The 13,353-nt window shown below is 46.3% G+C and overlaps 1 protein-coding gene across 6 annotated transcripts in view; it reads left to right on the top strand.

Annotated features, from left to right (window-relative positions):
* LOC126461919 (intersectin-1) overlaps positions 1 to 13,353 on the top strand; it is a 310,794-nt gene that overhangs the window by 40,548 nt on the left and 256,893 nt on the right. The gene's annotated exons all lie outside the window — the stretch shown is intronic.

Here is a 13,353-nt window from a genome sequence, read left to right as displayed (position 1 = left end):
GGGAAAGTGGATTCAGTTACTCACAACCCAGGTTATCCCCCCTGCGGGTCCGGGGATTAGAATAGGCCCGCGGTATTCCTGCCTGTCGTAAGAGGCGACTAAAAGGAGTCCATCCCCCTCACGGGGGTAGTTCGCGCCTGCGTCCGGAGACGGACGGTTCCACGACCTATCATCGTGGTCCTTTTGGTTTTTTCACTTCTCGTTTCTTCCTTCCTTTTGTTGGTTCCTTTCTTTGCTCTTCTCCACCTCACTGTCTTCCTTACTCTTTCCCTTGCCTTCTCCTTGCCTTCTCATTGCCTTTTTCTCCTTGCCTTCTCATTGCCTTTTTCTCCTTGCCTTCTCATTGCCTTTTTCTCCTTGCCTTCTCATTGCCTTCTTCTCCTTGCCTTCTTATTGCCTTCTTCCCCTTGCTTTCTCATTGCCTTCTTCTCCTTGCCTTCTCTGGTCTCCGCCTCGGCGTTTGAGACAGTCTGTCCTCTTTCTCCCTCTCTCTCTTCTTTTTCCTCTTCTTCCTTCCTCCCTGTGCGTGTCTGAAGGCCGACCCACGCGTTCGCACGCGTAGCCGGTGACGGGGTAACGCGTAAGTCCCCGCCCTGGGTAGACATGTAAGGCACGCGCGTACCCCCTGGTAAAGGCCAGGCCCGGGGAGGGGTGATTGCCTGAGCTGATACCTTCTGACCATGCCGATTGGTCCCTCCGTCTGTTTCTCGGGAGGTGTGACCTGAGGTGTAAACATTCACCTAAGGCGGGAGTGCCCTCTGAGAGGGTCCCCACAAGGAAGGAGCGCGCCATCGGAGACGCTGGCAATCATGGGGGATTCCTCCGCAATGGATTCTACTCCATCTCTTTCGACTTCGACCCAAAAACGGAAACGTGACCAGCCAACAGTGACAAAAGTACTACCGCCTGCCCCACAGTTCCTCGTAGTTTCTCGAACTGAGGACGGAAAGGATTTTTCCTCTGTCAACCCTTTCGTTATTCAGAAGGGCGTAGATGCCATAGCCGGATCTGTCAAATCCTGTACCAGGTTGCGTAACGGCACCTTATTACTGGAAACTGAGAATGCCTTTCAGGCACAAAAACTGCTTCGGGCCACCCTCCTGTACACGTTCCCTGTCCGGGTGGAGGCCCACCGAACTTTGAATTCGTCTCGTGGTGTGGTCTATACTGACTCCCTCGACGGATTGACTGACGAGGAGCTTCAATCATTCCTCGCTGAGCAGGGCGTGACGGCTGTCCATAGGGTCATGAAAAAGGTCAACAATGACCTTGTACCGACCCGGACAATTTTCTTGACCTTCGATAGTGTTAAGCTGCCATCGCGCATCAAGGCGGGCTACGAGGTTATTTCTGTTCGCCCCTATATCCCGACACCTACGCGCTGCTACCAGTGTCAGCGTTTCAATCACACTCGACAGTCTTGTTCCAATGCGGCTAAATGTGTCACCTGTGGCAGGGATGCCCATGAGGGTGACTGTCCACCTCCGTCTCCTCGTTGTGTGAACTGTCAGGGTGCCCATGCAGCATCCTCCCGCGACTGTCCTGTCTATAAGGAAGAACGCTGTATCCAGGAAATTCGGGTCAAAGAGAAAGTGTCCACCTCGGCTGCTCGCAAGCTATTGGCTAGTAGGAAGCCCACGCTGCTCCCAGCGGGGAAATACAGTACTGTCCTCGCCTCTCCTCGGACTACCCGGGAGGTAGCAACCCAGACATGCGATCTGACCTTCAGCACCACGGTCGTCCGTTCGGCCAGTGCTAAGATCGCGCGGTCGACGTCTCCTCATCCTCCCATCACCCCACAGACACGAGCACCTTCTTCAGCTTCTGCTAAAACGAAGACACCGAAGTCAGATGCACGGGCCTTCAAGAAGGAACCATCCCGTGCAGACTTCCTCCGTACCTCGACCTCACAGCCTTCGACCGGTACTTCCACTACACGTCCTTCCAAAAAGGCGCATAGGAAGCACAGTTCTCCTTCCCCGCCGCGGCGCATTTCTTCTCTTGCGCCACCCAGCGGCTGCCGCCCCAGGCCGTCATCCGTTTCGCCTGGCCGCACCGCTGGTCGCCGTACATCTGGCCGTTCACTGGCGGAGGAAGCTCCCCCTCCCGGCCATCCTCCCGAGATGGCCGATGACCCTATAGACCCAATGGACGATGACTGTCCGCCTACTGATAGCGGCGGCAGTGCTCGCTCGAAGCCAGGCCCTAAGCGGCCTTCGAGGTGACCACTTCTCTCATCTTTCTTTTCTTACGATGGCACTTATTCACTGGAATATTCGCAGCATTCGCTCCAACCGAGAGGACTTGAAGTTGCTGCTCCGCTTGCACCGTCCGCTTGTCGTAGCCCTCCAGGAAACGAAGCTACGCCCATGCGATCAAATTGCCTTGGCACACTACACCTCTGTGCGTTTTGACCTACCCCCTGTGGTAGGTATCCCAGCTCATGGAGGGGTTATGTTGCTGGTCCGGGATGATATTTACTACGATCCCATCACGTTGCACACCGGCCTGCAGGCAGTTGCCATCCGCATTACTCTCCCCACTTTTACGTTTTCCTTTTGTACCGTTTACACTCCATCGTCATCTGCCGTTACCAGGGCAGACGTGATGCAACTTATTGCTCAGCTACCTGCACCATTTTTGTTAACTGGAGACTTCAATGCCCACCATCCCCTTTGGGGCTCTCCAGCATCCTGCCCGAGGGGCTCCTTGTTAGCAGACCTTTTCAACCAGCTCGATCTTGTCTGCCTCAATACTGGCGCCCCTACTTTTCTTTCGGACACATCTCACACCTATTCCCATTTAGACCTCTCTATATGTACTCCCCAACTTGCACGCCGGTTTGAGTGGTATGCACTTTCTGATACATATTCGAGCGACCATTTCCCGTGTGTTATCCATCTCCTGCAGCATACTCCCTCTCCGTGCTCCTCTCGTTGGACCATCTCCAAGGCAGACTGGGAGCTCTTCTCTTCCAGGGCTACCTTTCAGGATCAAACCTTCACAAGCTGCGATCGTCAGGTCGCACACCTCACGGAAGTCATTCTCGCTGCTGCTGAATATTCCATCCCTCACCCTACTTCTTCTCCACGTCGCGTACCGGTCCCCTGGTGGACCGCAGCATGTAGAGATGCTTTACGTGCTCGTCGACGTGCTTTACGCACCTTTAAGCGCCACCCTACAGTGGCGAATTGTATTAATTATAAACGATTACGTGCTCAGTGTCGTCGTATTATTAAAGAAAGCAAGAAAGCCAGCTGGGCTGCTTTCACAAGCACCTTCAACAGTTCTACCCCTTCTTCTGTTGTCTGGGGTAGCCTGCGCCGGCTATCTGGCACTAAGGTCCACTCCCCAGTTTCTGGCTTGAAGGTCGCGAATGAAGTCCTTGTGGCCCCTGAGGCTGTCTCCAATGCCTTCGGCCGCTTTTTCGCCGAGGTTTCGAGCTCCGCTCATTACCACCCTGCCTTCCTCCCCCGCAAACAGGCAGAGGAGGCTAGGCCACCTGACTTCCGCTCCTCGAATTGTGAAAGTTATAATGCCCCATTCACCATGCGGGAACTCGAAACCGCACTTGGCCGATCACGGTCCTCCGCTCCAGGGCCTGATTCTATTCATATTCAGATGCTGAAGAACCTTTCTCCTGCGGGTAAAGGTTTTCTTCTTCGTACATACAATCGCATCTGGATTGAGGGACATGTTCCCGCATGCTGGCGCGAGTCTATTGTTGTCCCGATTCCTAAGCCAGGGAAGGACAAGCACTTGCCTTCCAGTTATCGACCTATCTCGCTTACCAGCTGTGTCTGTAAAGTGATGGAGCGAATGGTTAACTCTCGATTGGTTTGGCTGCTCGAGTCTCGACGCCTACTTACCAATGTACAATGTGGATTTCGAAGGCGCCGCTCTGCTGTTGACCATCTGGTTATCTTGTCGACCTTCATTATGAATAACTTCTTGCGGAAGCGCCCGACCGCGGCTGTGTTCTTTGATTTGGAGAAGGCTTACGACACCTGTTGGAGGGCGGGCATTCTCCGCACCATGCATACATGGGGCTTTCGCGGTCGCCTCCCTCTTTTTATTCATTCCTTTTTAATGGATCGACAGTTTCGGGTACGTGTGGGTTCTGTCCTGTCCGACACCTTTCGCCAGGAGAATGGGGTGCCACAGGGCTCAGTTTTGAGCGTCGCTCTCTTCGCCATCGCGATCAATCCAATAATGGATTGCCTCCCAGCTGATGTATCAGGCTCCCTTTTCGTGGACGATTTTACCATCTATTGCAGCGCACAGTGTACACGTGTCCTGGAGCGCTGTCTTCAGCGTTCTCTTGACCGTCTTTACTCCTGGAGTGTCGCCAATGGCTTCCGTTTTTCTGCCGAGAAGACGGTCTGTATTAACTTCTGGCGCTACAAAGAGTTTCTCCCACCGTCCTTACGACTCGGTCCCGTTGCTCTCCCACTCGTGGAGACAATCAAATTTTTAGGCCTTACCTTTGACAGGAAACTTAGCTGGTCTCCACATGTGTCATATTTGGCCGCCCGTTGTACCCGTTCTTTAAATGTCCTCCGTGTTCTCAGTGGTATGTCGTGGGGAGCGGATCGAACCGTCCTACTTCGTCTATATCGGTCGATCGTCCGCTCCAAGCTGGATTATGGGAGCTTCGTATACTCCTCTGCACGGCCATCCATCTTACGCCGCCTCAACTCCATACAACATCGGGGTTTACGACTTGCGATCGGAGCATTTTATACCAGTCCCGTAGAGAGTCTTCATGCTGACGCTGGCGAATTGCCACTCACCTACCGGCGCGATATACTGCTTTGTCGGTATGCCTGTCGGCTACTGTCAATGCCCGACCATCCGTCTTATCGTTCCTTTTTTGACGACTCTCTTGACCTTCAATACGGGTTGTATGTCTCTGCCTTGCTACCCCCTGGAGTTCGCTTTCGTCGCCTCCTTCAACACCTTCATTTTTCACTCCCTGCAACCTTTCGAGTGGGCGAGAGCCGCACGCCACCTTGGCTCCAGGCTCAGGTCCGCGTTCACCTCGACCTCAGCTCGCTCCCAAAAGAGGTCACCCCCGGTTCGGTCTACCACTCCCGTTTTTTGGAACTTCGTTCGAAGTTCAACAACATGACTTTCATTTATACAGATGGCTCTAAGACCAATGACGGGGTCGGGTGTTCCTTTATTGTCGGGGCACAAAGTTTCCAATACCGGCTCCATGGCCATTGTTCGGTCTTCACAGCTGAGCTCTTTGCCCTCTACCAGGCTGTTCTTTACATCCGCCGCCACCGACATTCTGCTTATGTCATCTGCTCAGATTCCCTGAGCGCCATCCAGAGCCTCAGTGATCCGTACCCGGTTCACCCTTTCGTACACCGGATCCAACGCTCTCTTCAGCAGCTGGTGGACGTCGGTACGCCGGTTAGCTTTATGTGGGTTCCTGGCCATGTCGGTATCCCTGGGAACGAAGCTGCAGATGCCGCGGCCAAGGCTGCGGTCCTCCAGCCTCGGACAGCTTCTTGTTGTGTCCCTTCGTCCGATTTTAGCAGGGTCATTTGTCGGCGCGTTGTGTCGCTGTGGCATGCCGATTGGGCTGCACTTACCGACAACAAGCTTCGGGCCTTAAAACCTCTTCCCGTGGCTTGGACGTCCTCCTCACGCCCTTCTCGGCGGGAGGAGGTCTTTTTAGCAAGGTTAAGAATTGGACACTGCCGGTTCAGCCATCGCCATCTGCTGACGGCTGCGCCGGCGCCGTTCTGCCCATGTGGGCACTTGCTGACGGTTAGACACATTTTAATGTCCTGTCCTGATCTTAACACACTGCGCCTCGATCTTAACCTGCCTAATACTTTCGATGCCATTTTAGCGGATGACCCACGAGCAGCTGCTCGTGTTCTTTGTTTTATCAATTTGACACACCTCGCTAAGGACATTTGATGATGTTTTTTAATCCTATGCCTGTCAGTCTGTCTTTTATTGTGTTTTCCCTTTTAGTTGTTGTTGTCAACTTGTGCCTCGCGGTGCATTCTTAGAGTAGTCAGGGCGCTAATGACCATTGAAGTTGTGCGCCCGAAAACCACAAAAAAAAAAAAAAAAAAAAAAAAAAACCCAGGTTATGAAGCAACAGGGAAAGGTAAACAGAGAGGGTAGCAAGGATGGAGGCATGGTTGTCAGAGGGAAGCCAAAGATATTCTACTGCAAGTACTGTGCCAGCTTCAAACCAAAGAGGATGCATACAGAAGTAAACGCAACAAGATAATAGGAGGAAGATGAAACTAGCACAGTTGGTGACGAAAATATTTATTTATGTATATATAAAACACTGAAGAAGAGAAAGTGTTAAGATGACAGACGTAAGTGATAGCTAACAAAAGGGACAAAACAATGAAGGATGTGGACCATATAGGTGATCTAAATGATTAATGGAAAATCTCATATAAGATGTGAAACAAATACTAACAAAGAGATAGAGGGGCTGGCCAGTACTTACCTCAGCTCAGTACAGCCGATAGATACACACAAAACAGAACTGAAAATTTACATTCCTAGCTTTCGGAACTTTGTTCCTTCATCAGGGAGGAGAGAGGGGAAAAAAGGGAAGAAGGGAAAGTGGATTCAGTTACTCACAACCCAGGTTATGAAGCAACAGGGAAAGGTAAACAGGGAGGGTAGCAAGGATGGAGGCATGGTTGTCAGAGGGAAGCCAAAGATATTCTACTGTAAGTACTGTGCCAGCTTCAAACCAAAGAGGATGCATACAGAAGTAAACGCAACAAGATAATAGGAGGAAGATGAAACTAGCACAGTTGGTGACGAAAATATTTATTTATGTATATATAAAACACTGAAGAAGAGAAAGTGTTAAGATGACAGACGTAAGTGATAGCTAACAAAAGGGACAAAACAATGAAGGATGTGGACCATATAGGTGATCTAAATGATTAATGGAAAATCTCATATAAGATGTGAAACAAATACTAACAAAGAGATAGAGGGGCTGGCCAGTACTTACCTCAGCTCAGTACAGCCGATAGATACACACAAAACAGAACTGAAAATTTACATTCCTAGCTTTCGGAACTTTGTTCCTTCATCAGGGAGGAGAGAGGGGAAAAAAGGGAAGAAGGGAAAGTGGATTCAGTTACTCACAACCCAGGTTATGAAGCAACAGGGAAAGGTAAACAGGGAGGGTAGCAAGGATGGAGGCATGGTTGTCAGAGGGAAGCCAAAGATATTCTACTGTAAGTACTGTGCCAGCTTCAAACCAAAGAGGATGCATACAGAAGTAAACGCAACAAGATAATAGGAGAAAGATGAAACTAGCACAGTTGGTGACGAAAATATTTATTTATGTATATATAAAACACTGAAGAAGAGAAAGTGTTAAGATGACAGACGTAAGTGATAGCTAACAAAAGGGACAAAACAATGAAGGATGTGGACCATATAGGTGATCTAAATGATTAATGGAAAATCTCATATAAGATGTGAAACAAATACTAACAAAGAGATAGAGGGGCTGGCCAGTACTTACCTCAGCTCAGTACAGCCGATAGATACACACAAAACAGAACTGAAAATTTACATTCCTAGCTTTCGGAACTTTGTTCCTTCATCAGGGAGGAGAGAGGGGAAAAAAGGGAAGAAGGGAAAGTGGATTCAGTTACTCACAACCCAGGTTATGAAGCAACAGGGAAAGGTAAACAGGGAGGGTAGCAAGGATGGAGGCATGGTTGTCAGAGGGAAGCCAAAGATATTCTACTGTAAGTACTGTGCCAGCTTCAAACCAAAGAGGATGCATACAGAAGTAAACGCAACAAGATAATAGGAGGAAGATGAAACTAGCACAGTTGGTGACGAAAATATTTATTTATGTATATATAAAACACTGAAGAAGAGAAAGTGTTAAGATGACAGACGTAAGTGATAGCTAACAAAAGGGACAAAACAATGAAGGATGTGGACCATATAGGTGATCTAAATGATTAATGGAAAATCTCATATAAGATGTGAAACAAATACTAACAAAGAGATAGAGGGGCTGGCCAGTACTTACCTCAGCTCAGTACAGCCGATAGATACACACAAAACAGAACTGAAAATTTACATTCCTAGCTTTCGGAACTTTGTTCCTTCATCAGGGAGGAGAGAGGGGAAAAAAGGGAAGAAGGGAAAGTGGATTCAGTTACTCACAACCCAGGTTATGAAGCAACAGGGAAAGGTAAACAGGGAGGGTAGCAAGGATGGAGGCATGGTTGTCAGAGGGAAGCCAAAGATATTCTACTGTAAGTACTGTGCCAGCTTCAAACCAAAGAGGATGCATACAGAAGTAAACGCAACAAGATAATAGGAGGAAGATGAAACTAGCACAGTTGGTGACGAAAATATTTATTTATGTATATATAAAACACTGAAGAAGAGAAAGTGTTAAGATGACAGACGTAAGTGATAGCTAACAAAAGGGACAAAACAATGAAGGATGTGGACCATATAGGTGATCTAAATGATTAATGGAAAATCTCATATAAGATGTGAAACAAATACTAACAAAGAGATAGAGGGGCTGGCCAGTACTTACCTCAGCTCAGTACAGCCGATAGATACACACAAAACAGAACTGAAAATTTACATTCCTAGCTTTCGGAACTTTGTTCCTTCATCAGGGAGGAGAGAGGGGAAAAAAGGGAAGAAGGGAAAGTGGATTCAGTTACTCACAACCCAGGTTATGAAGCAACAGGGAAAGGTAAACAGGGAGGGTAGCAAGGATGGAGGCATGGTTGTCAGAGGGAAGCCAAAGATATTCTACTGTAAGTACTGTGCCAGCTTCAAACCAAAGAGGATGCATACAGAAGTAAACGCAACAAGATAATAGGCTTCCCTCTGACAACCATGCCTCCATCCTTGCTACCCTCCCTGTTTACCTTTCCCTGTTGCTTCATAACCTGGGTTGTGAGTAACTGAATCCACTTTCCCTTCTTCCCTTTTTTCCCCTCTCTCCTCCCTGATGAAGGAACAAAGTTCCGAAAGCTAGGAATGTAAATTTTCAGTTCTGTTTTGTGTGTATCTATCGGCTGTACTGAGCTGAGGTAAGTACTGGCCAGCCCCTCTATCTCTTTGTTAGTATTTGTTTCACATCTTATATGAGATTTTCCATTAATCATTTAGATCACCTATATGGTCCACATCCTTCATTGTTTTGTCCCTTTTGTTAGCTATCACTTACGTCTGTCATCTTAACACTTTCTCTTCTTCAGTGTTTTATATATACATAAATAAATATTTTCGTCACCAACTGTGCTAGTTTCATCTTCCTCCTATTATCTTGTTGCGTTTACTTCTGTATGCATCCTCTTTGGTTTGAAGCTGGCACAGTACTTACAGTAGAATATCTTTGGCTTCCCTCTGACAACCATGCCTCCATCCTTGCTACCCTCCCTGTTTACCTTTCCCTGTTGCTTCATAACCTGGGTTGTGAGTAACTGAATCCACTTTCCCTTCTTCCCTTTTTTCCCCTCTCTCCTCCCTGATGAAGGAACAAAGTTCCGAAAGCTAGGAATGTAAATTTTCAGTTCTGTTTTGTGTGTATCTATCGGCTGTACTGAGCTGAGGTAAGTACTGGCCAGCCCCTCTATCTCTTTGTTAGTATTTGTTTCACATCTTATATGAGATTTTCCATTAATCATTTAGTAAATCTTGTGTGTAAGATAACTGTTTTCCAACAGATCTGTCTTTGGTTCAATGACTATTGTGGTTTTACTGTAAGTAATATACATTCAGTGGCTCAAACATTGAGGCTACTGTTGCTTTTCCCCTGTCACTGAGCGTGCCTTTTATATTTTGATATAAAATGTGTTCATTGTGTACAGTCCAGCAAAGTATTCAGTCCACAGAGTGTGAAGATTATCTTGAAACTAAGGTTACAAGACATGTAGTTTTAACATGGAATGTCCTTGGGTAAATTTGGTGCCATTGCCTAGTAACAGGAAGCCAGCAAAAGGAAAGAGCATTCCCAACAATCTGTAGAGTGGCTGGGGTGTTTTCGGTAATGTTCTGCATTGTCAGTAGCTGACATAAGAACAGTCTCACCACTGTTTTTCATTCCCTTTTCCTTTCTTCGTTCACCTTCTCCTACCCTTCCTCCGCTTCGACGTTTGAGGCTCCTCTTTCTCTTCTTCCTCCCAGTGTGCTCCTGAAGGCCAGTTCACTTGTCTGATGCGCAACAGGTGACTGGGTAACGCGTAATTCCCAGCCCCAGGTAGACAGGTAGGGTTCGCATGTACCCTCTGGTACAGGCAAGGCCCAGGGAGGGTGGACTGCCTGAGCTGCTACCTTCGCAAATTGCCAGTTGGTCCCCCTGTCAGGCTGCGATTCACCTCGAAATTGGTTCTGTTTATGGATGGGATGTAATGTCAAGGCAGCATGTGATGAAATGGATATGGAATTTCAATTTTGGAAGGACAGAAATTCACGCCGAAGACAGAAGTGGAAGGCCATCTGTTGTTGTTGATGATGTGGTGCAGAAAATTGAAGAACATATCCTCTCTGATCGCCATTCGACAGTTGATGACCTGCATGCAATTTGCCCAAACATTTCATGAGCTGTTGTTCATGAAATTGTAACTGATAGATTAAATTATTGCAAGTTGTGTGCATGATGGGTACCCAAGGTGCTTACCGTAGCACACAAAATGAACAGAGTCTGTGCCACCCTTCACCGTTTTGAGACTGAAGGTGATGCTTTTCTCAACTCTGCAGTGACAGGCGATGAAACATGGGCTTATCACCATACTCCAGAGATCAAACAACATTCAATGAGTGGCGCCATACTCATTCTCTTTCAGCCAAAAAATTCAAAACTTGTCAAACAGTGAGGAGAATCAGGGTGTAAGTGTTTTGCAAGAGAAAAGAGGTTCTGCTCATTGATTTTTTGGAGAGAGATGAAACAATATATGCTGCAAGATATTGTAAGACCATGAATAAATTTCACAGAGCCATATGACACAAACGTCATGGGATGCTGATAATGGGAGTCTGTCTTCTTCATGACAAGGCACACTGCACACCTCTCACGCAAATATGTAATGCAAGACCTGTACTACAATGCATGTAAATTTTATTAAAATAAATTCATTTTTTCTACTTCAAAAAGATCTTGTAACGTTAGTTTCCGGATTAGCCTCTTATTTCAGTATGTGGGATACCAATGTTGTTAGAAATTCAGAAGCTGGGATTTTCTTCATGTCCTCCTATCAATATAAAACTAAATTAGCAAGTGCAATCATGTGGATGGTGAAATCATCAGAACCAGCTATACCGGACACAGGCATGTGGTAGTTCTGGGAAGAATCTTGTGACAACAACCATAGGGGATTGAAAGGACTGTGTGCGCTTCAGGAGTTGTCCTTTTGTATATGTTACCTTACCAAGAATTAGGTTTGTGGATGAGTGAAAGTGGCAAAACGAGTGGCATACATGGGAAACAAGTTGTAGTTGGAGTGAGTATGTTGACCATGGTGAAGAGACTCTTCCCACTTACATGGAAGAAAGCAATCTCTCTTTGTGTAGAGCACTGCCCAGTGTCACTTAATGACTCTTCCCTTTACAAGATTCAGAAGACTTTTACAAATTACATATTCTTTTGCCGCTTACTGCCCCTGTCTCCTGAAATAATCACAGTGCATAAAAAGAATACTTAGTGCTGTTGGTACACCTCCTGCTGCGCTTCTGTCATAGTCACAGAACACAGTTAATGTTCACAATTTTTTGAAAAATTTGAATTACATTGAAAATGTCATTACCTTTTTTTCTTTATTAAGTACTAGCAAAACTGGCTGTGCTTCACAAAATGTACGGGAATCAGATATATGTCCTAATTTCGTTCTCCCCCTCTCTCCATGCACCAACTCCCCACCCCTTATGTCCATCTCCTCTTCTCTTTGCCATGGAGCCTTGTTTATTGTTATCACAAAATTAAACCTTGATTGGGAATTGAAGTCACTTAAATGACTGGGTAAATTAGTTGGATTCATTAGCATGGAGGTGAGAGACACCTCTCCATCTGCTGTATCTGTGAGGATAATATCTTCAATGACAGTAGTCTGCAAAGTTTCAATCTGAATACAGATACAATTACAAAGTTAACCATAAATGAAGTGTTCTGGTTGTCTATTAAAACTGACTGTGAGGAAACAAAATAGCACATAGTTTTCGTGTACCATTTTTGTGTAAAATTATATGTGAGGTGAAAGAATATATATGTTGTTGTTGTTGTCTTCAGTCCTGAGACTGGTTTGATGCAGCTCTCCATGCTACTCTATCTTGTGCAAGCTTCTTCATCTCCCAGTACCTACTGCAACCTACATCCTTATGAATCTGCTTAGTGTATTCATCTCTTTGTCTCCCTTCACGATTTTTACCCTCCGCGTTGCCCTCCAATACTAAATTGGTGATCCCTTGATGCCTCAGAACATGTCCTACCAACCGATCCCTTCTTCTAGTCAAATTGTGCCACAAACTCCTCTTCTCCCCAATCCTATTCAATACCTCCTCATTAGTTATGTGATCTACCCATCTAATCTTCAGCATTCTTCTGTTGAACCACATTTCGAAAGCCTCTATTCTCTTCTTGTCCAAACTATTTATCGTCCATGTTTCACTTCCATACATGGCTACACTCCATACAAATACTTTCAGAAACGACTTGTAGTCCCTTAAATCTATACTCGATGTTAACAAATCCCTCTTCTTCAGAAACGCTTTCCTTGCTGTTGCCAGTCTACATTTTATATCCTCTCTACTTCGACCATCATCAGTTATTTTGCTCCCCAAATAGCAAAACTCCTTTACTACTTTAAGTGTGTCATTTTCTAATCTAATTCCCTCAGCATCACCAGACTTAATTCAACTACATTCCATTATCCTCATTTTGCTTTTGTTGATGTTCATCTTATATCCTCCTTTCAAGACACTATCCATTCCGTTCAACTGCTCTTCCAAGTCCTTTGCTGTCTCTGACAGAATTACAATGTCATCGGCGAACCTCAAAGTTTTTATTTCTTCTCCATGGATTTTAATACCTACTCTGAATTTTTCTTTTGTTTCCTTTGCTGCTTGCTCAATGTACAGATTGAATAACATCGAGGAGAGGCTACAACCCTGTCTCACTCCCTTCCCAACCACTGCTTCCCTTTCATGCCCCTCGACTCTTATAACTGCCATCTGGTTTCTGTACAAAGAATATATATAAGGAAAACAATTTGTCTAGTTGTGTGAAGATACATTCAAAACATACAATGAGCAGGCTGCACAGTGGTTAGCCAACTGGACTCACATTTGGGAGAACAGTGGTTCGTA

Source organism: Schistocerca serialis, chromosome 1 (genome assembly GCF_023864345.2).
Source record: "Schistocerca serialis cubense isolate TAMUIC-IGC-003099 chromosome 1, iqSchSeri2.2, whole genome shotgun sequence".
In the NCBI taxonomy this organism is placed as follows: Eukaryota; Metazoa; Arthropoda; class Insecta; order Orthoptera; family Acrididae; genus Schistocerca; species Schistocerca serialis.
Note: the sequence above shows the minus strand (reverse complement) of the source record. Positions and strands in the feature narration are given on the sequence as shown.